At 47.8% G+C, this 26894-nt stretch overlaps 1 long non-coding RNA gene across 1 annotated transcript in view; it reads left to right on the top strand.

Moving 5' to 3' along the window:
• LOC127666800 (uncharacterized) overlaps window positions 1-26894 on the top strand; it is a 71901-nt gene that overhangs the window by 36411 nt on the left and 8596 nt on the right. The window contains exon 2 of the long non-coding RNA XR_007973718.1: window positions 21200-21315. This is a non-coding gene — a long non-coding RNA (uncharacterized LOC127666800). The remainder of the gene's footprint in view (window positions 1-21199; window positions 21316-26894) is intronic.

Here is a 26894-nt window from a genome sequence, read left to right as displayed (position 1 = left end):
TTTCACGATTCTCAAACAGGGATGATAATATGGTCCCGGTCTATCCGTCCCGCAGGGTCTGTGAACCAAATGAATTCTTATCTGTGTGTTTTCAAAAACTAAAACATGAGTTACAGAGACCACACACCACTGTATTGGCCTGCTACAGGAAAGAACAGCATTCTACCTAATTAATCTATTGTCCTTCCCTGGTGCTTATGGAGAATGTCCTGTTCTTAGTGTTTGGAAAATATAACCTGCATTGTAGAGTGTCAGACACCTATTAATCTAGCCCTCTATATACTGTCTCTACAATGCACCTCCACCACCCAGAAAGGAATGGAAAGGAGGGAGGGAGGACAGAGTAGCTGTGAGAAAAAGTAATAGGACTCATTTCAGACATTCTTTGACTTGGGCAATAACGTTGGAGAGTAGTGGCTCCTCTATATGAGCTTTCCAACTGTTAAATTCTTTTACGAGAGAAAACCTGCCGTGTTCCCCGGCACTGCATGTCATGGTGAAATAGAGCAAAACTTCACTTGTGGGAAGTCTATACCTTCCTAATCCCTACAGCTGTTCACTCCCAGAGTGCAGACTCAGTGGCAACAACTTCCACTGGGGCTTAGAGGTGAAAGTTGCCTGCAGCTATGATTACTAGCCAACCACTCGGAGAAGGTGATTATGACCTGTGACACCGCCCACTTCCTGAGCGCCAAACATGGTTATATGCCTGCTTCTATGACATGCTATACCTTGGCACTATGAGATCATTGAGTTTGCCTCAGTGGAACCAGAGTCAAGACCTGAAGACAGGAGGGTCAGGCCAAGGGAAATGCTGAACAGTAGATGATTCCTGTCTCTCATGCCTGGCTTCAGTAGGATCTAGATATGACCTACCTAGCTGTGATAAAATTGGTAGGGCCTGCAATGGAGCTGGAAGGAGAAAGAAAAGACCATGGTAAAATGCTAAAGAAAAGGTAGGCGATCAAGTAAGAACTCAGGAAGCTCAACCTATCAACCACAGAAAGAGTTATCATTAGAAACCACGTTCGCCTGTGGATGACTCCTCCAAGCCCGTTCCACTCCAGAAGATTAATCTAGACAAATCTAGTAATCCCAGTGAGACTTGGAAGGAAACTTCTCCCTATTAAGGGCAAGCCACAGACAGAGATGTCCCTCTTTCTTTTGATGTCATCACATTCGTTCCTGACACCTGGAAAGGCTGCAGTCACCTTGCTAGCAGCCAGATGATGAAATGAATATCAAAGAGGACAGAGGGAGAAGCACAAAGAATACGGGTCCCTGGTGATGTCATTAATCTAAGAAACGCCCAAGCTTGGCACCTCTCCAACTAGCACATATAATCTTCCAATTATATGAGAGAGTGACGTGCCCTCTATTCCTGTCCGTCTCTGTCAGATTTTCTGTTAATTGCAGCATAGAGTTCCTTAGTTGATAGAACACAAGCCAAAGGGAACTGGAAAATTAAAGCCAGAGTGGACCGACAGACAAACTCAATGCTTGTCTATTGAGGGCAATGTTCAACTACCCATGTGAGCCCTAGAGCTTCCCCAAAAAGCCTGCAGCCAGCTGAGTCTACAGGTGTGGCACTCCCTGCTGGAAATGTCAGGGAGTTAAGAAGATGCAGAGCCATCCAGTCCCCTACAAGAATCCATTCAAGGACTTCAGAGAATTAAATTGTCCCAGCCAGTTGGACACTTCCCATTCCCTCTGGTGATCCTCCCTTGGCCTCATCAGCCAAATCTCACAGCTGTCAGGAATAGAGCCTCCAAATGGCAGAAGGGGGTTCCCCTGAACAGCTGGGGCTCTGGGGCACTGCTCTCCTAGGAAAACTCATCCCAAAATAGTAGGAAGCACATTCACAAGCATTACATCTCAGAATCCCTACTTGTCATGCCCAGGGTGATAGACAGGTCCAACTGAGCAGGATCCTAGCAGAGATCAGCAGGCTTTCTGACTTGCAGGTGGAGGTCTTCCAGGTTCTGACATTATTTGTGGCTCTATGTCTTTCAGTGAAGTGGACAGTACAAAGAACATCACGACTGAATTCCTTACCACTCACAGGTACACAGGATACTACTAGTGAGACAGTTCATCAAATACAACTCTTGGATAAGTGGAAACATAAGCAGATGAGAAAAGTGTATTTGTGCTCGTCACAGGCCACCGAGACAGGGCTGGAGTTCAGGTCCTCTCCCTCATGGACAGTGTGGTTTCTTTCCTTGGCTGGATCACAAGATCAAGACAGGAGTGCTGAGAACAGGAGGCGAATGCTTAGCAATGAACTGGACTACTTCACAGCAGCCTCTCGGGGATTCAGCTCCCCTTTTGCCTAACATTAAAAATCATGTAAGTCATGAGCTGAAATGTTTCTGCAGGATGATGTTCAAGGGCCAACAGGAACTGATATAAGTTATGGTGTGTCCTGACTTCAAAGAGAGTAAGGGCATTTGCCTGTGGCTATAGAACCAAGGCTGTATGTGAGCCCTGTCCACAGGTGGTGTGGGCACAGACCAAGCCAAGGGGCACCCTGGTCTTGGCAGTCACACCTCCTCTAAGTACAGGTTCCAGGAATTGCTGGAGCCCAGAGTTAACTCCATTCTGTCGTCTGGATTCCAGAAAGTCAGGGTCACATCCATGCTAGTCTGGAAGACCCCTGGAAGCTGTAACCACCTCACCCCAATCAAGAGGGCACAAGCCAAACAGAGCATAGTGCTTTCCAGCAGGCTGCAGACTAGACTCACTGGTGGTGAATTTTGCCATGAGCATCACCATATACTTCCACAGAATCTCTGAGAGGTGGCCAGGACATCTGAATTGTCCTGGTTACGTTTCTCTGTTGCTGTGATAAACACCATGACCGAAACCCACTTAATGGAAAGAAAGGGCTTACTTGGCTCACACTTCCGCATCACAGTCCATCACTAAGGAAGTCAGAAAAGGAACTGGAGGCGGGAGCCTGAACTCAGGAACTGATGCAGAGACCACGGGGGAGCTCTGCTTGCTGGTTTATTCTCCATAACTTGCTGAGTCTGCTTTCATATACATCCCAGGGATCACCTGCCTAGGGATGGCACTGCCCATAGTGGACTGGATCCTCCTTCCTCAATAATCAAGAAACTACCCTTTACACATGGTCGCAGGCCACATCCTAGGTCAGCTGATAGATGCAGATCCAGACGTGGGCAAGGTAGAGTTTTGGACCAGTCTGGGATCCAGCACAAGACCCTGTCTCAAAAGAGTCAAAAGAAGAGAACAAGAAGAGAAGGATTGGGGAAGGAGGTACAGAGGACGGGAAGGAAGGAGGAAGAGAAAGAACGCTTGATGTGGGCTTCCCATGGCTATAAGTAGGTCAGCTACTAATTACAGATGAGGAGCTGACTCAGGCGTGAATAACCTTTATGGTATAGGAAGGTAGCACAAAGAACCGTCAGCCCACCATGCAACCATGCACTGATGTCCCCATACAGGAGACAGGGTGGGTTTTGGCAACGAAATGCCTGTCATCCAGTATGGTACCATAGGATCCTATGAAAGAGGGGACAGGAAAGTCCTTCAAAGTAGTCATCTTCACTGCTGTCCCCTTTCTCTCCTTCCTCATGGCCAAGAGGGTCGTCACAAAGGGACAGCGCTCTCTGTGGAATGTGCCGGAGCCTGAAGACGCAAACCTGGAGTCGAGTCTGCTCTTTCATAGGACCAGAATGAGCTAGTAACTGCAAGGCCAGATTACCAAGCCAGTCTTCAGGAACTGAGGCTAAGGGGTGGGACTGTTCATTGAAAGAGCTTTCAGGTTGCAGCCAGTCAGTCTTCTTCTTCTTCTTCTTCTTCTTCTTCTTCTTCTTCTTCTTCTTCTTCTTCTTCTTCTTCTTCTTCTTCTTCTTCTTCTGGTTCTTCTTCTTCTGGTTCTTCTGGTTCTTCTTCTTCTTCTCCTCCTCCTCCTCCTTCTCGTCCTCCTCCTTCTCCTCCTCCTCCTCTTCCTCCTTTTCCTCCTCCTCCTTTTTAGATTTTATTTATTTATTTTATGTATATGATGAGTATACTGTAGCTGTCTGCAGACACACCAGAAGAGAGCACCGGATCCCATTACAGATGGTTGTAAGCCACCGTGTGGTTGCTGGGAATTGGACTCAGGACCTTTGGAAGAGTAGTCAGTACTCTTAACCACTGAGCCATCTCTCCAGCCTGTGGTCAATCTTCTTAGTGGCACTACCTTTTAATACAATTCCTTGTGCTGTGGTGATCCCCCCCAACCATGAAATGATTTTTGCTACTGCTTCATAACCATCATTTTGCTACTGTTATGAATCATGATGTAAATATCTGTTTTTTCGGATAGTCTTAGGCAAGCAACCCCTGTGAAAAGGTTATTTGACCCCGCCAAAGGGGTCTCCACCCACAGATTGAGAAACCGCTGTTCTCGAGAGACCCACACTGGCGGGAAGGCTGGAGGCTGTAGACTTGGTCCTTTGATGGAGCTAGAATATCAGCTCTGCTTCACACTAACTCCTGCCGCCAGTCCACAGCCTAATAGGCCTCAAGGAGATACTGGCTGTGTTGGTTATGAGCACGATTATTTTGGACCCCTGTAAAGATTCTAAAAGAAAAAAGAATGCCAGAGAGGGCTCTGTGTGCCTGGACAGGAAGCAAGCCTAGGCCTGGACCCTGCCTCCACCCCTCCCTGCCTCCACCCCTCCCTGCCTCCACCCCTCCCTGCTGCCACCCCTCCCTGCCTCCTTGGGCCTCTTTCTACAACCTCTGCTCTCCATCCAAGAGAAGGCTTTCAGCCTGACCAAGCCTCCTCTTACGCATCTCTAACTCGATGTCCTTGGATAGCACTATTCCATCCTGCGCACCTCTGCTGCAGCTTCCCAAAGGGTCTCCCACCTCCAGCCTGTCCTGCAAGCCAGACCTCATGTGCACATCTGATCTCCTCTTTCTCTTCCATTATTAGTGCCACCCCAAGAGCTGCCTGTCCCCTGCTAATGCTCCAAAGAGCCCAGAAAGTCCCCAGACCCCCACTGGCTTCTCCAGCCATCCTCCATGCTGGGACCAGGGAAGTTTCTATTCTCTTTTTAAAAAATCTTCCGTGACAGTTTTATTAATCGCATTCCTGGTACACAAATATCAATTAGTTCCTCTTCTCATTGGCGAGATCTGGTGCCTGATAAAAAGCAGCTTACCAGAGGATGGGTTATTCTGGCTCCGAGTTCAAAGGGTCAGAAGCTATAGTGAGTGGGTAGGAAAGCCTGGTGGTGGCAGCAGGGAGCATCTGAAGCAGAGAAATGAGGCTGAGGTCCAGCCCCCTTCTCTTTTTTAATTCCATCTGGGATCCCAGCGCGAGGGAATGTGGTCACTAACATCTGAGTGGTTCTCCCGTCCTCAAGTGAGTAAACCTTTCTGGAATCGGCCTCACATTTTCCACGGCGATTCCAAAATATAGTCAGGTTGACAATGAAGATAGTATTTACATGCGTTCATCTTTAAAGAAGTACAGATGTCATTTGGAGAAGAATTAGTGTCGAGAATTGGGGTCCCTCTACACACACTAAGATGCCACGCAAGCGTGTGAGTATCCTTTGTCCATTAAAAGTGTGGTTACCACAGTTTGCAACATGTTGGTCATCTAACTCTGGCAAGGGCCAGAAATGCTACAGAAAATGGAAGGATAATGCTGGTTTTGTATGCCCAACATAGTCACAGCGCTTAGTAGGTGTGCAGTAAATATTTGTTGACTGACTAAGCTCATTGTCATGGAACAACACTGAGCTCTGGCCGAAACGTGCCACTGTGAATGGTTTTGAAAGACAAGGAAAAGAGAACCAGGAGTAAGAAGTCAAATCAGGAATGAATTATATTTTAAAGAGGGGAGCCAAGCGGAGCTAAACCGGGAAACACCGTAAGACACTACTGACTGGTCAATTCAGAGCACTGAATACCACCGAGCTGTGAATAAGTTCGTTTGCTTAGCCCATGCTAGCAAGTTTATCTATTGTTTGCGTTCTGCTTGGATGAGGGCCCCGTGGCTGCCCCACGTCAGCCCTCCGCCCTCCGCCCTCCGCCCTCCGCCCTCCACGAGCAGAGCAGCGGTCCCAATCAACTGCCCGCTGTAATTAGGGAGTGCTGAGCAGGGCTTGTTGGGGAGAAATCGGCTTGCACATTTCTTCCTCCTTTTGTGGCTGACTCATTTGAATGATAATGGATTGCAGGCTGGGGTGTAACACTGCCTGCCTTCAATAATGAGGCAGTCTCGGATGCCCAGTACCTGAGCCGCCGGTTAGTGGCCAGTGACAAAACAGGAACAACGTCTTTGGGCGATAAAGGAGCTCAAAGAGTCAGGAGACAGCCGCTGGGAAACACCCACTGCGGGCACCATCGGGAGTGTCCGTCACTGAGAGCTTCGTTTGTTTTATTCATCGTCATTTTTCCAGCTGAGACCTTAAAGGCCTCTGGCCGCTGGCATCCTGAGGTGATAAAACACTGGGGTAGGCGACCAAAAGAGGTGCTGAGTCCCCATCCCCAGGGGAACCTTAACACCCATTCATTTCATTTTCTAGGAAGCTCAAATGAGGGGACTGAGTCAGATGACAGCTCAAGGCTGTGTCATTTTGGAGATTTTCAAAATCACTTTAGTTTGGTTAATATGGTGTCCCTTTCTAGGTAGGTAGGTGTGTGTGTGTGTGTGTGTGTGTGTGTGTTGTGGAGTGTTTGTGTGTTATATGTGTGGTGTGTGTGTATGTATGTGGTATGTGTGTATATGTGTGTGGTGTGTGTATATGGGATGTGTGGGATGTGTGTGTGTATGATGTGTGTAGTATGTGTATGTGGTGTGTGTGGTATTATATGTGTATGTGTGCGTGATGTGTGTATGTGGTATATATGTGGTGTGTATGAGCGTGGTATGTGTGTGATGTTTGTAGTGTGTGTATGTGGTGTGTGTGGTATTGTGTGTGTATGTGTGTGTGTGTGTGGTGTGTATGTGGTATATATGTGGTGTGTATGTGTGTGGTATGTGTGTGATATGTGTGATGTGTATGGTGTGTATGTGTTGTGTCTGGTGTGCATGTGTATGTGTGATGTGTGTGTGGTGTGTATGTGTGGTGTATGTGTGGTGTGTATGTGTGGTGTATGTGTGGTGTGTGTGTGGTGTGTGATGTGTGTGTGGTGTATGTGTGGTGTGTGATGTGTGTGTGTGGTGTATGTGTGGTGTGTGATGTGTGTGTGTGGTGTGTGTGTGTGTGTGTGTGTGTGTGTGTGTGTGAAGCAGGTACTAGGGGTAGGATGGTAGGTTGTGAGGACACAGGCATTTATAAATCCCGGGGCCCAGGTTTGAAGTCTAATCTCTCACTTACCAGCTATGGAGCAGTGCGGCTCCTTCTCCCTGCTTATAAAATGGACAGTTAATAGCAACAGCATTTATCTCCTATGCAAAGCTGCTGTAAGGTTTGACTGAACGAATCAACAGAAAGTCTACATAGAGAATCAGTGCTTGCCCAGTACTCGCTATTGTCAGTATGTCTCTGCGCAGGCGCAAGCATTTACTCCAAATAAGGTATCAGTTTGTGGAGACTAGCGTAGGCTCTGAAATTACAGTACTCTAGGCATGGCTGAACAACACACTAGCTGGGTGACCTTGGCCAAGTCACGTTGTTTCCTTGAGCCTGTCTCTGTTAAATGGGAATGCCTAACAGTAATAGTTGCTATCCAAAATTAATTACGTGTCATGCACGTACTAGTACCTGTCATGAGCCACTTACTCAGGAGTGGGATAATTGTGACCGTGCTACAACGCTGCCATCGTTGTCATTGCTGTCATCACGGTCATCATGATCCACATCATCGTCACCTTCCATACAAAGCTTAGCCGTATCATACAAGCTGGTGGGATGTCTTGCTGTATTCATTTGGGTAGCTCTCTGGTCACGTCTGTGTGCTGGATGTCTCCCTGCAAGTTGAAAGGCAGGCTGGAAAGGCAACCTCTACAGTGATCAGAATGAGCGAGACTGGATGACAAATCCCAAGCCATCCTTAGAACTCCTTTAAGTCGCACCTAAGCGCCTGCAAGGAATTTATTTCTGCGTTTCTCTGCTCTGCTATCTCTTTCCCTGATCTCCAGAGTCAACGCTTACCTTGAGAAAAGTGACTCCCCCCATGTGTCTGGCAACTTCTCTCAGTCTAAACTCCAGTGGGGACTGTTTTACTTAAGTATGAAAGCCACTCGAATTCTGCTAATGTGCGGCACCAAGATGTTTCACATAAGACATGATATTACACGCAGATAAATGATGCCAGCCCCGTGAGGTGGGAGAGCAGGGGGCAGCATTCTAAGTCTGTGTCTGGACTCCCACCCTGGTGAAGACACCTTGGGTACCACTCCCATTCAGAAAGCTCTCAGGAAGCAGCCTGTGGCTCTCAGTGCCCACCCCTCCCATTCTTTCCCTCTCTGGTTATGTTATTTCTAAGCCCTCTTCCTTGCAGAAGGTTTGACCCCCAGCCGGCTCAATCCCCACCAGAACCCTACACCCCAAGGAAAGGACACACCTTCTAAATCCATCCACAGGCTTGTCAGGGATTCGTGAATGGCAGAGAACTCAGAGCTAGAGCCCAGACAGTGCTCATCACCCTGTCATCGGGACAAAGGGAAGGAATCCCATTATGTCACCTTCCCAGGCAGGAGACAGTGACAATTTCCCCCCTATAAACACCGCGCTGACACTGTTGTGATGTATCTCAAGCACTTCTAATCAGTATGAAAGTGGAGAGTCTGCGGAAGCTCTTCAGCCGGAGAGGTGCCTTTCATCTGGAACCGTGGTCTCCTGTTGTTATTGAAATGACCTGGCTCGGAGCAGCTGCCGCATCCTTCCCACCAAACACAAACACAAACACGTAGCTGGTGGCGGTGAGCTCTGCTCAGAACTCCTGCAGCTGAACCCCACAGGTGGGAGCATCCAAAGTCCTGCTCCACTCTGCCCCCTGGACTTTCTTAAGACCCCTCTCTAAATCTCCCCCTCCAAACCATGAAAAGGGAAAAGTGCTTTATGCTTTTCCAGAAGGGACTTTTTGTAGTCTGAAAAACACAAGTTTTTCTTTCTTTGAGTTTCATGTTAGCAGCAGTGATGGGATACAGCTTCTAATGTATGGTTTCTAAACAGAGACGGGACTCGCTTTTTGCTTATAAATGCACTTTAGATAGAATTCTGCTCTCTTACTGAAAATTATTTTTTAAAGATTTGTTTGTTTGTTTATGTATGAGTACACTGTCACTGTCTTCAGACACTGTTGTGTCTTCTGCCCAGAAGAGGGCGTCAGATCTCATTTTGGATGGCTGTGAGCCACCCTGTGGTGGCTGGGATTTGAACTCGGGATCTTTGGAAGAGCAGTCAGTGCTCTTAACTGCTGAGCCATCTCTCCAGCCCCCGACTGAAAATTATTTTATAATAGTAAGCAAGCACTTTGCAGTGAATAAACCTGGCAGGTCTGCTGCAGTCATCCTAGCAAACAGAACATCACTAGGAATGGGAGGAGCTGGCCCCGTGAGCTTCCTGCATGTTCTGAGAACAGAAGACTTTTACCTACCATTGTGGGGTGGGGAGCAGCAAACAGTGTGGATACACTGCCAGAGGCATGAGTGCCCCTCCTCGGCAGGGGTCAGACAAGCAAGAATGAGGCCCTCGTGCTCCTGCGGGGGTCCCAGGGCAGAGGCAGGGAAAGGTCACTGAAGATTACAGCTGCTGGGTGATGTGGTCATGATGTGGTTCAGGGCCTGGTCTTTGTCATGACTGATTGTGTTTGGTTTTCCATGTGAAAATGGCCCTGGGCGTGGGAGGCACAAGAAAGAGACTCTAGTCCTTTTTATAGGCAGACCCTTGACAGGATTTTGCAGGTCTTCTCACATCATTCAAATAAGCCAGTCCTGGCCCCTTCCTCTCAGGCACTTGGATTGATTTTCTAATCTGATCAAGTGTGCTCAGTAAGGGGCACTGGGCTGATGTTTCTCTTTGAAAATATTATAGCTGAGGGTTCTGAGGATACAGCCTTTGTTCAAGTTATGAGGGAGGGAGGGAAGGAATGAGGAAAGGAGGGTGAGATGGAGAGGAGGAAGAAGGGAGGGAGGGAAGAGGAAAGGGAGAGAGATGGGAGGGAGGAAGAGAGGCAGGTGTGGGGGGGGGGAGGACAGATAGAAGAGAACAGGGAGGGAGGAATGAAGGAAAGGAGGAGGGAGGGACTAATATGTAAGGACTGTGCTAACACAGCTGCACTGCTGTTGCTTGGGTTGTGGTTGGACTACAGGTTCCACTCACATCAATTCACCTGTGTTCTTTTGCTTCGTACATGTGTTACTAAATAACCATCAGTCTGAAAGTGAACAGACCACTGTGAAGGCAATGGCTCTTTCCCAGCTGGGTGTGTAACTAACTACTGATGTTCCCTCCCAGGATCCTAACTGAGGAGGAGAAGAGAGGCTAGCAGAGCCCCAGATGGGGACATTTATGCTAAAGGCCTGAAGGGAGAGGAAATGAGTGGGCCCAGGAAAGACAGTAGCAGATTACAAACACCCAGGAAGGGGGAACAGAGGCCTCTGCAGGGCCCTGATGTCATCAGCAGACCAATTAGGGATGGCCAGTGAGATCCTGGGTTCTTCTGCTTCAAGAATCCTCTACTGTTTCTCCATGAAGGCATGAGGAAAGCGGTACCTGGGGTCTGGGCAGCCAAAGCTATAGGGAGAAGAGCTCTGGGGATAAAGCTCAGTTCTTGCCCAGGAACCAGGAGACACTGGATGTGACCACACTAATGAGACAGCAGGAGATTCAGGTGCCCACAGAGGAACATGGACAGAGCCTCACAGTGCAAGGAGAAGACAGAGAAATGGAAGGGTCAGGGAAAAGCAGCTGCCTCTAAACAGATGTTCACATGAAGTCATCTCCAGATGTGTTTCCTTTCTGTTCCTCAAGGAATACAATTCAGGAGATTCTGACTTTATTCCCTTCATCCATTGACATTTGGAGAGCAAAGTTCACGCCCAGGAGAGGCACCCTTGGGAAGGAGGGACTTCTCCCCAACAGCAGGGTTCCTCTACCTGACCAATTCTGCAAGGACCTTGCTTTACTTCTCTGGTACTAAACATCACGAGGCAGCTCTCTGAGCTTAGTGTAAGAAGGACAGGGTCTACAGCTCTGGGATCTTGGCCAAAATTGCTCCTTTTAGGATTTCCTCCTTTTATTGCTTCCCGACAGAGGATTATAGATAGCCAAAGTTTGTGAGTTAGATTACCTCCATCCATAAAATACAGACTATAAAATCCGTCCACCCTAATCAGGACCAAAAAAATCCCTTTGTCCCGCTGTTTCCATCAATATATCATATTTAACAGTTACAATTATTGACAGGTATATAAAATGTTCGGTAACAGAGAAAATGGCTTCCTATAAAGTGTTTATTCTTTTTTATTGATAATAAGTTGGTTTCTCGAGCCCCACCAAGACAATAAGGACCACTAACAAGAGATCAAATCCGTTTATGTGGCTTCCTGCAATCGTCCCCGTCTCTCCAGGGCCCGCATCTAGGCCCTCCCTGTCTTTTACAGTTCAGCTGCACTGGGAGCTTAGAGCCAAAGCAGGGTCGCATTACCTCTGTAATGAGGAAAGTCTAATTCTCAGAGCGCCGTTCGCTGCACCCTTCATTTTTCTTCTTCGAGACAGACTCGCTACTGTGTGTCTATGACTTGAATCTTTAAAATAGAAATTTTTCAACTGCAGAGGAATATTAATCAAAGGATCTGTCTGCCTGTAGTGCCAGGTGGGCACCGTGCATAATAATCATGACGTGTTAATAATACCCATGACTATAATTGCTTCTCCCATCTAATGCCTACTGTGTGCCAGACAGTCGACCAAGGCCACAATGCGCAACTGTAACCTGCATGAAAGTATTTAGCTAAAGGTACGCGGGGAACTCAACTCTACTTGCAAACCCTTTGTCCTTGAGACTGTGCTGACCCAGAGCAAAGGGTACCTTGGTGGAGTGGCTTCTTGGCTGAGCTAGTGGACGTGTTGAATATTGACACTTATTTCTGGTCCCCAGGGAATCAGTGTTTCTCACCAATCAAGAGACACTAGTGTCTCTGGCTTGACACCTGCTCCCACTCCTTTCGGGCCATGCTACGTCTCCGCAAAAGCATTGCTCTTTTAATTCCGGGTCGTACAACAATGAGAAACAGAATTGATGCCAGCAGGATTGATTATTCTAGTTGATAAATCAGTTTGCCTATCTGTCTTTTCCTCTATGGTAACTGATCATTCATTTCACAAATGCCTACCCACTTGTTCCTCAGCAGAGGGCATCTCAGCTCCTAGATGCCCAAATGGCATCTGAGAGATGCCCTGGGAGACGAGAAAACTGTGTAGTAGAGTGACTACTGGGGAAGAAAATCCTGGCTCAGGCGAGAAAGCACCACTCTTGAAGGGCAATGATGCCTACCTCATCCAAGTCCTGGCCTCTGACTTCTGTCTTCCTCTCTCTTGGAATCTTTCCTCTTCCTCCCTTTCCCTCCCCTCCTCAGACAAGGTTCTGAGGTCCAGCCATGGCTTTGACCCATGACACCCACCCAGAAGCCCTCTGTGAACCGGTGAGCTTACTGCCCCTCCCCTGCCTCCATACCTCCCAAGTGAGACCACAGTGATGTTGACGGTGTCTCTGCGTCAACGTCTGCCCTGTGCCTGTCCCAGACCTGTCCTCCTGGATTTCTTCCTCCAGCCTACCCACCCAAAGCCATTTACCGGGTGAGCCTGGGGGATGCCCCGCCCTCATTGGCTCCCTCAGGGTGATTCCAGGCTCTCACCCTGTCTCGCCTCCTCTCTCAACCTCTCGTTTCAGTTTTCTTCAGTCAATCAGTTATTCATTATTAATGATATTGCCAGTCATGACTCAACATGTGAGAGTCTCGGGATGCAGACAAAAATTCACCAAGCACAGAAATGTTTACCTTGGAAGGGCTGGTGGCTTAGTTTCTTCCTGTCCCTCTACTCCATGTCCTCGGCACTGAACAACGTCCAGCCTCCCCAGCTGCACCTTGCAGCCTCCAAAGCCTTCCTACTCTCTACAGCCTCCAGGCATGCTCTGCTCAACCCTGTCCCAACGCCTTCTTCTCACCCATCCCGCAGGTGCCTCCCTCCAAGTCTGACTCTGTTGTCAGTTCTGACCTGTCCCACACACCGTGAGATCACACTTATAGCTCCCTAAATAGGCTCTTTTGTTGCAGCAAAATATCTAACAAAAGCAACAGAAGGAAGGAAGGAAGGAAGGAAGGAAGGAAGGAAAGAAGGAAGGAAAGAAGGAAGGAAAGAAGGAAGGAAAGAAGGAAGGAGGGAAAGAAGGAAGGAGGGAGGGAGGGAAGGAAGGAAGGAAAGAAGGAAGGAAGGAGGGAAGGAAGGAAGGAAGGAGGGAGGGAGAGAAGGAAAGAAGGAAGGAAGGAAGGAAGGAAGGAAAGAAGGAAGGAGGGAAAGAAGGAAGGAGGGAGGGAAGGAAGGAAGGAAGGAAGGAAGGCAGGCTTGCTCTAACCTCAGTGCCCACGAGCAACACCCTCCCTAGGACCCCTGCCTTGGCCTGACATGAGTGCTTTCTAAACCAGTGATGAGTGAAGGGACAGCTGACATCTCACTGTTCGCTTCAGCCCTCTCCTGTGAACGAATCTTATGTAATTTTCACAATCTCTGTACTGCATAACTGGTTAATATGACAAAGCAGTACGTTGATTAATTTGCATGGCAGGATCAGAGAAACTAAGAAGTTTACCCAAGGTCATAAAGCAAGCAAATGCTGGTCCTGATCAAATCTGGAGCTCTCTAATAATGAAGCCCTCTTTTCTACATAGAATTCACAACTCCTGCGTAGTTGGCTGTGTAGATTAACCCAACCCTTTTAGGAACTTAGAATACTCTCTGACTTTTGGCTTCATGATCAATTCCTTTCAAAGCTCCTCTTATAGGAGTTGAATAGAAGACAAAGTGACCCAATTATTAACATTTTTTTCAGATCTGTGTCTTTTGTTTTTGTGTGGTGTGTGTGTGTGTGTGTAATTTTTATTGCTTTAAAATCCCAGAATTCACTCTAGTTCTCACACAGGCTTCTAGCATTCTGAACTCACACAGTGTGTCCTCTGCCTTTTGGAGGTATCCCGTCCCTGAAGAAGGCCTAAGTCATCCTTGTCAGATGCTCAGACTGATGAGGGGGTCACAGCATCTTCCACTACAGGCACCAGCTTAGAAAGGAGGCAGCAGCAGGACAGAGCTCTCTCCGTGAGGGAAGGAAGATGCAGGGATCAGATGTGCACAGGGCTACAGCGACCTGTTGCCCAGGAAAGCAGGCAGAGAACGTGTGGACAGACAGCAGGCACCCTTTCCACGTGGTTCTGGGACGTGAGGAGCATGGTTATCTAGGATATCACACTAAGCAGAGGAAGCTAACAGGCTGCTGCTTCTTGGGGTAGTAGAGAAAGCTGAGTTCCCCCAAGACCTCACCTTGGCTCAAGGTTAACCACAGTGGGACCAAGTTCCTTGTGTGGGAATGGCCTCCTACATCCCTGAGACTCTCTGGCTCACACATCCTCCCATCTCCACTCTGAAGGGGCTCTTAGCCAGCCAGCTAAGGCCCAAGTCCTGTCAGTGGACTGTCGGGGACTCCTGTGCTTCAGGGAGGAGAGAATCTCCTCTCCTTCTATGGACTGGAAATTCTGACTGTGCTAGTCAAGGCAAGTCCAGAGCCAGCACAGATGGAAGCTCCTAGAGGCAGCAGCCTAACTCTGTGGGCTCAACCTGCCACTGGGGAGGGAATTGCAGGCCCCAACCATGCTGAGTGTTTGGGCAGCAAGAACAAGAGGGCTGAAGCACTTGGCTACCACAGTATCTCTCCGCCTCAGCAAGTAACAGATGGACTGGGAGGCCTGGTTAAATCCAGGCGCATGGGCCCATCCATAGAGGTTCTGACCCATCGGACCTGGGGCAGAGGAGCCTATATAGAGTTGCCCTTGTAGTGAGTTCCCAGGGCTGTTGCTGCTGCTGCCTGGGAACATTGTTGAGATATTCAGGGCTTGGTTGCTCCACTCTGCCCTTCAGCGTGAAACTCCAGGAAGTAGTGAGGAGTTAGAACATTACAAAAGTCTGCCTTGGCAGATCTCTCTGAGTTCAAGGTCAACCTGGTCTACACAATGAGTTCCAGGACAGCCAGAGCTACAATACTGAGACCACGTCTCAAGAAAAGGGGGTAGGGGTAGGGAGGGGACAGCAAAGGCCTGGCTTATGTGTGATGTATTTTGTACACTGCCCAAATGTCCCTGGCTGAGGGAATGGGGCAGATGGGGGGGGGGCAGGGGTGATGATAATGGAGTTCCCACTGAACAAACCAAGCTGTGTGCTCTTGCCAGAGAGGGAACTTGTCGTTCTAGAGAGGGCTCCCTTAGAAAGTAATGAACTCCGAGGAAGAACCACCACCTCATATCACTAAAGCACGCACAGGCAGTGGTGCCTTTAAATAATTGCTCCTGGTCCCACCAGACTAAACAGCAGGACATCAAATGTGTACCTATTCCAAGAGCCCTAGAAAAGTCACAGGGTCCCGGGAATTTTGGATATTCAGAGAGGAGGGGGAAAGGCTGGTATCCTTAGTTCTTGACTCAAATGATGCCTCTGTAGACTAAAGACAAGGCCCTAAGAACAATCAGGCAGGTTCCTGTTGTTCCCTTTACAGCTTCAGGTCACCAGGCAGGGATGTGGGACAGAAGGGATGGTTCGTAGCTAATCTGTATACCAACTGCCAGCAGTGCTCTCAGGGATTCGCCTTATGCCTTGGCACTCCAGGAGGAAAAATTAAGTGGCACTCTCAGGCCACTTCTTAGCCACTAGCCTGGCCAGCAGATACTCCCTTCCTCCCAGAGCCTTCCATCTGCTGTCCACAGCAGGCTGACCCTCAGGGCTGGCAGATGGCCCCTCTAGGATGCCCACTCTGCCAGATGAACACTTGTTACCGGGAGGCAAGCACAGGCATCCCGAAGCAGGTGGGGACCAAGAGTCAGCTACCCAGGCTCCAGAACCTCCCGACACCAGCTGTGCGCAGCATGGGAACCAAATCATTTAATTAACTATCCTGTAACTGGTTAAACACAAAAGACAAGTTTTTAATCTCTGTGAAAGTTAGGTTGATTGCTACAAAGCCTTTCGGTGAAGGGAGGTTTACAGTAAAAGATCGCTATCGAGTTAGATGGGGCAGAGATGTGTGAGAAAGAGCGACCTGGACAAATAACTGTCTGACCCTCAGACTCCTCACCTGGAAGAGAAACCTGCCAAACTCCCAGCGGAAAATGGGGGTTGGGTGGGGTGGATCCTCTGCTGTTTGCGGGCAGCCCTCATTGGCTTTGTCTGGACATTTCTCCGTTTCTTGACAACATCAGCTTTCCTGGTTCAAAACAGAGGACGTGGCACGGACATTCCTCTATTGGATTTGTTGGGTGCTGGCATGGCTTCAAGGATATCACCAGGTCCAAATACAGACACTGGGGACCCTAAGATCTAATAATCCCCGGGGCCACGAACTATTGGGCAGTTATGTCTCTCTTCCCCTTGCACAGCAGGTGTGGCTGTTATCCTGCGACTGACAAATGGTGCCAAGAGCAGGCCTTGTGGGCGGGGAACGAAGGGCATCGTTTGAATCCTGGATCAAGCCAATCCTGAAATCGGGCTCTTCTACAACAATACATAACCACCTCCTTTTCGGGGCAGCTTCCTGTTTTGAAGACAAAAACATGGAGGCGATTTGAGAGATGACCCCAGGAAGACAATAGGATGAGAGGCAGGGTAGCAAAAGGGCATTCTCTAACGCGTGTCACAGACCTGCGAAAGGAAGACCTAACACCGTCATACCTGGACACAAGGGAATGGACTTTCAGCCACCAGCTTCCACCGATCACTGGATAAAGGCTATCTCCTTCTTGGCAGGTGTGGTCCGAGCCCAGCACAGGCAGAGTAGACTCTGCCTCCAGGAAAGGACATGAAAGAGTTAAAGCTGGAAGCCCAGGGTCAGACACAAAAATGGAGAAGCAGGCAGGCTGGGTGAGTGTTAGCGGTCCTTCTAGGCTCCGCCCCACAGTTACCTGGCAACAGCCAGGTCTGCCTGACTCTCTATAAAAGGGGCTGTTTGACTCCTCCTCACTCTGACTCTCCTACTCTCTTACCCTCTCTATCCCTTCTCTCCCCATTCCCCTACCCCTCCTCTCTCCACCCCCGCCCCCACTCCTCTGTCTCTATTCCCTCAACCCCCCTCCCCACGCCTTAATAAACTCTATTCCATACTCTATCACATCTCTGGTCCCTCAGAGGGAAGGGATGCCCTAGCATGGGCCCACAGAGGCACCCCTTCCCCTGCACCTCTACCAAACACAGCCCTGGCTTCCCTTTCTTTTTTATAAAACACAAAAGTGGAGACTATCGATATACTTGTACTGGGGTCATCGTTTGTTGCAGCACAAAGCTTCATTCGGTCTACCCTAAATACCGAGCCCAAAGCACCATCATCTCCATCCACCACAGATCCACCGTGACTGTTGCTGACCGTAGCAGTCCGCATGGAGTCTGCTCTCCATTACCTGTGGGGTTTGTGTTTGTTTTGTTTCGTTTTGTTTTTCTCGCCAAAGACTTCTTTACATGGAGGTGAAGGGGTATCTAGATAGCCCAGTTTCTCGGACACATGTACCAAGAACACCTCAGGGAACTCCAAACCTCTGCTAGACACTCTCTGCAGTGGAGGTGACAGGGCAAGCAGGTCTAAGGGTCCCTTCAAGAGTCACCTGTCACCAGACTCCCTCAGCAGGAACAGAGGAGAGCATGGAAAAGCAGGCAGCAGGCTGGTTACAGAGGTCAGGACACTGAGTAACAACACAGAAGCAACCCCTTTTGCCTTTTGCCTTTCCTTTTTATTTTCCAGTCTTATTTCTTAAGGCCTGGGTGGAGAAAGTGACAGAATATTGAAGACTGGCATATTAATAATCAACTGCCTAGAATACATAATGCTTACATTTCTTCAAGAGTTTGTTCTGAGCCTCACTCTGGTGGTACAAACACCCCTGTCAAGAAGAAGGCTTAGGAGTCAGGTGTACGATTGGTCTGCTGGCGTCTTGGTGAATCTGGAGTTGGGAAGGGGGAGACACATGGGTTTGAACTGGGTTGTTTCTGCCAGTCTGCCTGCTGGCTGTCATGCCTGAGTTCCAGGCTATGTGTCCTACATGCTTTATGTGAACACTTTCCTAATCTGTGAGACAGTAACTACTGAAGGCGGCCATTTAAAATATGAAAGCACAGAGGTGCCCAAGGTGCAGAAGCTAAGGAATAGAAAAATGGAGCACTGTGGCCCCACATTTTCAAACATGGTGTCCGTATCACCGACGGGTCCACTCCATCCAAACAGGAGATTTTGCTCATCTCTCCTCTAGCCAGTGCCACCCTGCCTGCTGCCCCGCACCCCAAGGCTGTCCCTGAAAAACAAACATGGTGGATCCTGTTGGCTTACTGCATTCTCTGGGCCAGCATGTCTGGGACAGTCTTTCAAGACTCCCCTCTTCTCCCACAGTTCTCTCTCCATAAGCCCGATCTGGGCCTGAGTTACCAGCATTCTGTCCCATAGCCCCAGGAACTGCATATACTGCACAAAACCGCTCAGTGTCCAAGAGATAAAGGCGAAACCATTTCCAGGGCGGAAAGAGGCATTCGGGGGGGAGTCTGTTGCTAAAGGGTCCCTCTCTCACGCATAAAATGTGACTATTTCACTGACGTTGGGGCAAGAGCGTAGCGAAACAGCCCACGGAAGGCGGATGCCAAGTTCGAGTCATGACCTCCGAAGGGTTTCCAATAAATGTTCTCTCTTTTTGTCTTCCTGGAGGAAAGCCAGGGCATGAGGAAAGTGACTGATCTTCCACTTCCAGGAGAAACAGAAGCAGTTTTGCTGATGTCATGGGAAGGAGGTCCTCACTGGGAAAGGATGCTGCTGCCTGGTCCAGGAATGCAGCCCTCCGGCCCAGGGCTTGCTGGGCTCAGGCTGCCTGCTGGTCCCCGCAGTGCTGATTTGGCAGGGAAGTGGGAAGGGGAAGACTCTCTGCTGGGTCCTCACATCCTCAGCCTACACTAAGCACCTCCTGGGACTCTAGCTTTGGACTGAGCATGAACCCTGTAGTTTGTGAGTTTGTTTGCTTTGGGCAAATAATCACTTCCTGTTTCTTAGAAGTCAGAGCAGGCTTCCCAAGCCCAGGCAGCCACTCTTACCAAGCAACAGGAATGTGTGGGGTAAACTAAACAGAGAGGGCGTGAGGCCCTCCCACTGAGCAGCCCCAACAAGAGGATGGTGTGTGTGTGTGTGTGTGTGTGTGTGTGTGTGTGTGTGTGTGTGAGAGAGAGAGAGAGAGAGAGAGAGAGAGAGAGAGAGAGAGAGAGAGAGAGAGAAACCCGGTGTTGCAATCTCCCCCAGTGTTAAAGGAATCTCAAGAGTGGGCTTGAGGTCTCCATGGCTCCCACACAGGGTCTCCAGGAGCCAGGGCAAAATTCCTTTGCCACTTGGCAGCCCTTCCTACCGAACAGGAAGTCTGCATTCTTCTCTGACCAATCAGCGTGGTGGTGCCGCCCCATCTTCCAAGGCCCAGTGCTGCCTGCCCTTTTGCCTTCCGTGCCTCTCATACCGAGCTCACACCCCACTTCCTGCTGGAAATCCCCTGGAATGGTTGCTGTGAGCTTCCTGCTCACAGCCCTTAGCCTTTCTCTGCTGTTCATCTCAGCCAGTTCCCCCCCATCCCTCCTTCCCCCTCCCCTCCCCCTCCCCCCCCCCATTCCCCACCCCATTCCTCCCTTATAAATTCTTGGTGGAAAGGATTTAAATCATAGCCAGTGTGTGAGAATTTTACAGGCTTAGTTGTATTAGTTAGTCTTCCTAACCCATGTAAGGTACGCGCTTTCATTATCCCCATTTTGCAAATGGGAAAATGAAGGGTCCGGGAATGTTAACGACATACTCAAGATCACAGGGTGGAGAGGTGGGGCCAGCGACAGACTTGAGTAATGGCCCAACTTTGATTCTTGCAAACACTGTGAAAATGCTGCTGGATCAGTGTCTGCTAATAGGTTAGTGAACATTCAAGTCGTTAGAAATACAGCTTCTTGGGACCTATCCCAGATTGCCTGAAACAGAAGACCCAGGGACCCAGGGTAAGGTAATTAGGTGACCAGCCTTAGTGAAGACCAGTGAAGACTTAGTAAAGCCTCATGGAAGAAGTCAGTTTGCAAGAGAACAGGCTGTTCTGAAGTGGGTAGGCCCGATGTGTTTAACCCCTTCTGCATGTGCCTATGTTCCTCTCTTCTCTTCCCACCGGAGTCATCCCCCTGCATTCACTCCTCTTACACACCCTATTGAGCTCACAGATGCCAATCATCGAATTGTACCTACAATACTCTATCCTAGAAGCCAAACATAACCAATCAATCTTCAACTTTTAGCATCTAAAACTATTAAGCCAAATTAACCCCCTTTCTTTGGATTTTATAAAAAGATTTAGTTTTATTGCACGTATGAGTCTTTTGCCTGTACGGACACATATGTGGCGTGTGTGTGCCCGGTGCCCATTGAGGCCAGAAGAAGTCACTGGATCCCCAGGAGCTGGAGGTAAGTATGGTTACAAGCTGCCCTGTGGATGCTGGGTCCTCTCTAGCACCTAGATCTCAGTTCTCTACATTTTCCATCCATCCATCCAGCTTTAGGAAGACAAAATAAACTAAAGGAAAGATAGAAAAAAGTTTGGACTTCATTGATCAACAGAGAAAAGTGGGTGTTTGCACTCAGGATAGAAAAAGAAATTTTCACAATTCTTATTGATGAAATTTATTTGACATTGGACAATAGTCATGACGATGACCACTTGTACAAATTTAATAACGAAAATGTTTAAACTCCTCTGGGAGGAATCATTTGGCTTAACTGGAGGTCAGAGTTAGTATTATCTAGCATCAAATTAACTGTAGATGCATATTTGATTTTTTAAAAAAATGATACCTTTTAAAACACCCTGAAAAGTCCTGTTAACCCTCCTGTGGTAAGCGAGCCCTCGACTAGACAATCAGGGTGGACGCTGTTCTTCTTGTCTACACCAAGCAATTTTTTTTTTTTTTTTTTTTTGTAGCCGTACAGGCTGGGGACTCCACCTCTCCAACACCAGGTCTGTCACACCCACCCCAAACAGTTGCTCACTGGAATTGACAGATCTGAGCAGGCGTTTTGGCATCCTGTACGTCTGTGGTAAGTCAGGCAGTCCTTGCTTTACATAGCTCTGAGAGGGAAAACAGCTGTCCAGCCAGGTGGCTAAGCAGCTGCAGGAAGCCCTCAGCTCTGTTTCTGCTGCCACCTGTGGCTTCTGTCCCTTCCTCATCTGGCCCCTTCCCTGGTGCCAGTATAATACAGCCATCCCATTCACTTGACTGCTGTGGGGCTCTGAAAGGATATTAGCTGACCCCCCTCCCCCTCCTGCACTCTCCTTTTGACCTGGCTCGCACCTGCCTGGGCTTGTGGTTGAATAGAAGACTAACTACAGTGATTGAAACAAAGAAGCAACATGCTTAAAATCTGTATTATTCCTTTAAATAAAGGTAGCCAGACATGGTAAATAGCTTTGGTTCTCAGATTGAATTGTGTTGCCCAAAGCGTTGGGTTCCGTTCCTAATTCCCTGTACCTGTGAGTGGCCTTATTTAAAGATAAGGCTGTAAATGTAGTAACGAGAAGGCTCGTGCTGAGCTGGGATGGTTCCTTGCTAGTGATCAATGTCTTTGTAAGAAGAGGGGATCTGGACACAGAGACATGGGACCACAAAGAAAGTACCACATGCAGAAGGGTAGATGGTGAGAGATCTACAAACCAAGAGGTGTCTACCACAAAAATGGAATAGCACAGAACTGATTACTCTGTCAGAGCTTCCAGCAGAAGCCAGAAGTCCACACCCAACCATCGGGGCTTCAACAGAAAAGATCTGTCTTGCTTTAAACCACCCAGTTGGTGGTACTGTGTTACAGTCACTTGAGCTAACTGACACCACTGAGGATAGTAAGACACGGCAGGATGACGCTGAAGAAAAGGGTGTATGCTCTCAGGGGTCCTTTGACACAAAGGTAAGCAAAAGGATGATGATTTTAGAACTAATATGTGGATGTTAAAAGATTAACTTATAGACAGAGAAAAAAGATTAGATAGAATATACTATTTGTTATTATCTATCTCTGGGTAGATACTAAAGTGAACTGGTTTGGGGTGGGTGTATTTTTCCTGTGTATGTGTGTCTTTGTGACTATGTGTGGATGTTTGAGGGAAAGAAAGAGAGAGGGAAAGGGTGGGAAGGAGAGAGAGACTGCCTATAGGAGACACCAGCTTCCTTGTGTAGGATCCCAAATCTGTCACAGCATAACACTGTCCACAATACTTAATAATACCAATTATTGCCAATATTACCAAATCTCCATTCTCTCACCTCTGAACCATGCATAGGAATGAGGGCTGAAGGAAAAAGGTTTAGGATCCCTGGATCGTGAATCACAGGAAGTTGTGAACCACCTGATATAGGTGCTGGGGCCTAACTCTGGTCCTCTGAAAAAACACGAAGTACTCTGAACTGCTGAGACACTCTAGCCCTCTAAACAGGAGGTTTTCTCTTTGGGGGTTAGGGGAGGACATGGGGAAATTGAATTAAAAGAAATAATTAAATAAAAGTAGCAGGATAATTTTTATTAATTTTGGGGGATAATTTTTATCCCCAAAACGCGCGCGCGCGCACACACACACACATGAGGGAGATCAGAGCAATTGTAAAGTGGATCTAAGTGATGCTTTGACACCTCAGACTCTAGATTGCTTAAGCGGTTCTCTGGAAGTCACCATTAGGGCAGCTAAAATCAAACCAAACATCAAGCCCACTAGAATCTGGGAAGGCGTTGTTCTTGTTATTTTAGTGAATATGTAATAGGTCACCATCCCACCTCAGGCAAACTAAGTAGCCCAAAAGTAGTCAATCACCCAGTACTGTATAAAATTTAAATATCATTTTAATAAGTCTGTACCTTCTAGAAAATTCTATATGATAAAAATTGAGGTTAGCCTCATCAGGAGAGAAGTCTATCAATAATAGCTGAGAATATTCATCATGTGGCTGGTGTTACATCAAATTCTTCACACTGACTATGCTAATCCCCTCACTGTGGCAGTAGCATCACTATCAGAGCCCTCATTCCGGTGCATGGTTTACAGGCGAGAGACCCGAGAATTGGTAATATAGAGTATTGTGGACAGTGTTATACTGTAAGCGACAGATTTGGGATCCCGCACAAGGAAGCCCACGTCTTCATCACCATGCCTTCTCCAGTTTCAGATGATGCGAGGCAAGAACTAGCTGAAGAACCTTGTTATTCTCCACTGCAGAGCAAGGTCTGGAGCCTTACTTTTCTTGATCTGCGCACGTGTAAAAATACCTACAGAGTGACTCTTAGATGTGCAATTGATTTAAAAAACTGAAAGCTAATTAATAACCTATGGAAGTATCCAGCTTTTTGAGCTGATGGTTAGCCTGTAACCTAAAAGCTCCTTGCAGCAGAACATACTGTCTGTGGTATTCACCAGAGGAATTTCATGTCACCTGAGGACCTGACATTAAGGGACTCTTCCTGATAAAATCACTGTGTTCAAAACATGGACACGCAGCCTGATGGGACCACCTCCTTCCCAGCTTACACTTAATTTCTCTTGCTGGATTTCCTTACTGTCCTAACGTCCTTGCTCATTCTCTACTAATTCTATTTTGCCTTTTTTGGGCTCTGTTTTCATACATCGTTAAACTCAGTGGCCTGGAAAGTTGGCTGTGTTTCAGAACCACCTGGGGGATCTTGGAAATGTTCCAGACATCCAGGGTGCTCACCTGGCCAGTGGCATTAGGTCTTCCATCCCTTTAGCTCTTTAGCAGCTGGTGACTTCCAGGAAGGGTCCCAGAAACCTCCTGGGGAAATACATGGGGCAATAAATAAAATATAGCCCTAGACAACACCAAGCTCCTAACAGCTCACTTAGAGCCTTGGCAACCATGGGCAATCATTTGTTGTTCGTTTTCCCTGCTCTTTGGCCCTGAGGACCTGATAGCACCATGCTTCTCCTGCCTGCTCCTTGCTGCTTCCTCTTTGGTGCTCTCCTCTCCTTCATGTTAAGCCACCTGTCTCCTCAATATCAGAACTCTCCTCCCTCCTCCTCCCTCTTCCCTCCTCCCTCCTCCCTTACTGGGGGACCTCCCCACTCCCTACATTTTTTCCAACATCTGTGCCTCCACCAGAGACCTAAAGAACAAACCCCAAACCACAGTGAACCACTCTTCTGTAATTTGCTGGGTGGTCAGACTAAAAGGAGACTAAATCCTGCCCCTCCCCCATTGTTATTGTTGTTGTTTAAATGATCTGTGAAACAAACCAAAGTTGTGGTTGTGTTTTCCCGAAACAGTTTAGTAAAGTAGGTTAAGGTGGAAGCAAAGACAATGTGCTCATATAAGTACATCATTTGAAAAAAATTTTCACCGAAACCTAAAGCTGTGTTCCCTTCAGGTGAAACCAGTCCCATGTACACATAAATAAAATGGGTTAAATCGAATTCTTCGAATGTGAATTGATCCATCCTTATCTCCTTGTACTAAGCTCAACTCCAAATGGATCAAGGACCTCCACATAAAGCCAGACACTCTGAAGCTAATAGAAAAGAAACTGGGGAAGACCCTTGAGGACATCGGTCCAGGGGGAAAGTTCCTGAACAGAACACTAATAGTTTATGCTCTAAGATCAAGAATTGACAAATGGGACCTCATAAAATTACAAAGTTTCAGTAAGGCAAAGGACACCATCAAAAGGACAATCAAATCGGCAACCAACAAATTGGGAAAAGATCCTCACCAACCCTACGTCAGATAGAGGGCTAATATCCAATATATATAAAGAACTCAAGAAGTTAGACCCCAGAAAACCAAATAACCCTATTAAAAAATGGGGTACAGAGCTAAACAAAGAATTTTCACCCAAAGAACTTCAGATGGCTGAGAAGCATCTTAAAAAAATGCTCAACATCATTAGTCATTAGGGAAATGCAAATCAAAACAACCCTGAGATTTCACCTTACACCAGTCAGAATGGCTAAGATTAAAAACTCAGGAGACAGCAGGTGTTGGCAAGGATGTGGAGAAAGAGGAACACTCCTCCACTGCTGGTGGGGTTGCAAATTGGTACAACCACTCTGGAAATCAGTCTGGTGGTTCCTCAGAAAACTGGGCACACCACTTCTGGAGGATCCTGCTATACCACTCCTGGGCATATACCCAGAGGATTCCCCAGCATGTAATAAGGATACGTGCTCCATTATGTTTGTAGCAGCCCTATTTATAATAGCCAGAAGCTGGAAAGAACCCAGATATCCCTCAACGGAGGAATGGATACAAAAAATGTGGTATATATACACAATGGAGCACTATTTAGCCATTAGAAACAATGAATTAATGAAATTCTTAGACAAATGGATGGAGCTGGAGAACATGTTACTAAGCGAGGTAACCCAGTCTCAAAAGATCAATCATGCTATGCACTCACTAATAAGTGGATATTAGCCTAGAAAATTGGAATACCCCAAACATAATCCACATATCAAATGATGTCCAAGAAGAACGGAGGAGTGGCCCCTGGTTATGGAAAGACTCAGTGTAGCAGTATAGGGCAATATCAGAAGATGGAAGTGGGAAGGGGTAGATAGGGGAATAGGGGGAGGGAAGAGGGCTTATGGGACTTTTGGGAGTGGGAAGCCAGAAAAGGGGAAATCATTTGAGATGTAAATAAAAATTATATTGAATAAAAAAATATAAAAAAAATAAAATGGGTTATAACTAAGCACACCTCAGTGTACAAAAGGTTAATCTTAGAATAGCACGGCACAAGAATCCCCAAAGCAGACACACAGACAGTCTCTGCAGTCAGGAAACAATATGGTACATAACTTTTGTAACTGTTGTGGGACTTTGCAATCCCCTGTGCCCTCAGCCTTCATGCCTGTTCAGCCCTACCATGTTCACCTCAAGAGGTAAACCTTAAGTCTTCCTTGATGTGGGCTGATCACAGTCCACGGCGTATTCAGTGTTTATTGGCCCACAGCTCTGTCTCCATCTCTGTTCCTACCCCAATGAAGAAGCCAACTTTACTCATGGTAAGGAGTACCCCCTCCATCCCGATGCCTCAGTCTGGGATGGGAGTCGGCGATGCAAGAATGAAGAAATGGATGGCTTCCCATCCCCATCCCCATCCCCGAGGGGCCCACAGTCTCAGGAGTCACGGGCTTGTGATGAGTCTGTCAGCAAACTTTCCAGACTGCCATTTAGGCACAAGCTCCATCCGCTTCCGGACTGGACAGTCCAGCCTTCCTCAGGAAACCTCAGGTGGCTCTAAAGCTAGGCTACACCACATGAGGACAAGAATTGTGTGTACCCAAGGTGGCAGGGCAGCAGCTGCAGGCCGGGCTCTCCGCTCTGCTTGGTCCTTGCCTTGTTCCCTTACTGCCTCAACCCTCTCCAGCCCCTGTGCCTTCCTAGCTCCTCAGATTCCCCAAGCTCTTTCTAGACTCACAGCCTCTGCTCTGCCATTCATTCTCCCTGATGACCGCCCCCTAATTTTATGGACATGGGTCCTTCTTGTCATCAGTCCCACCTCAGTTAAATATCTTCATCAAAACCAACTCTCAGCCAAAGGAGGGCCACTCTGCTGTGTTCTGTGTTGGTTGCTAAATGCTCCTTTTAAAAGGCTGTCAGTTTTATCCTTTATGCGCT

The sequence above is a fragment of the Apodemus sylvaticus genome, chromosome 16, assembly GCF_947179515.1.
Source record: "Apodemus sylvaticus chromosome 16, mApoSyl1.1, whole genome shotgun sequence".
NCBI lineage: Eukaryota > Metazoa > Chordata > Mammalia > Rodentia > Muridae > Apodemus > Apodemus sylvaticus.
This window is presented reverse-complemented; position numbering and strand designations above follow the sequence as displayed.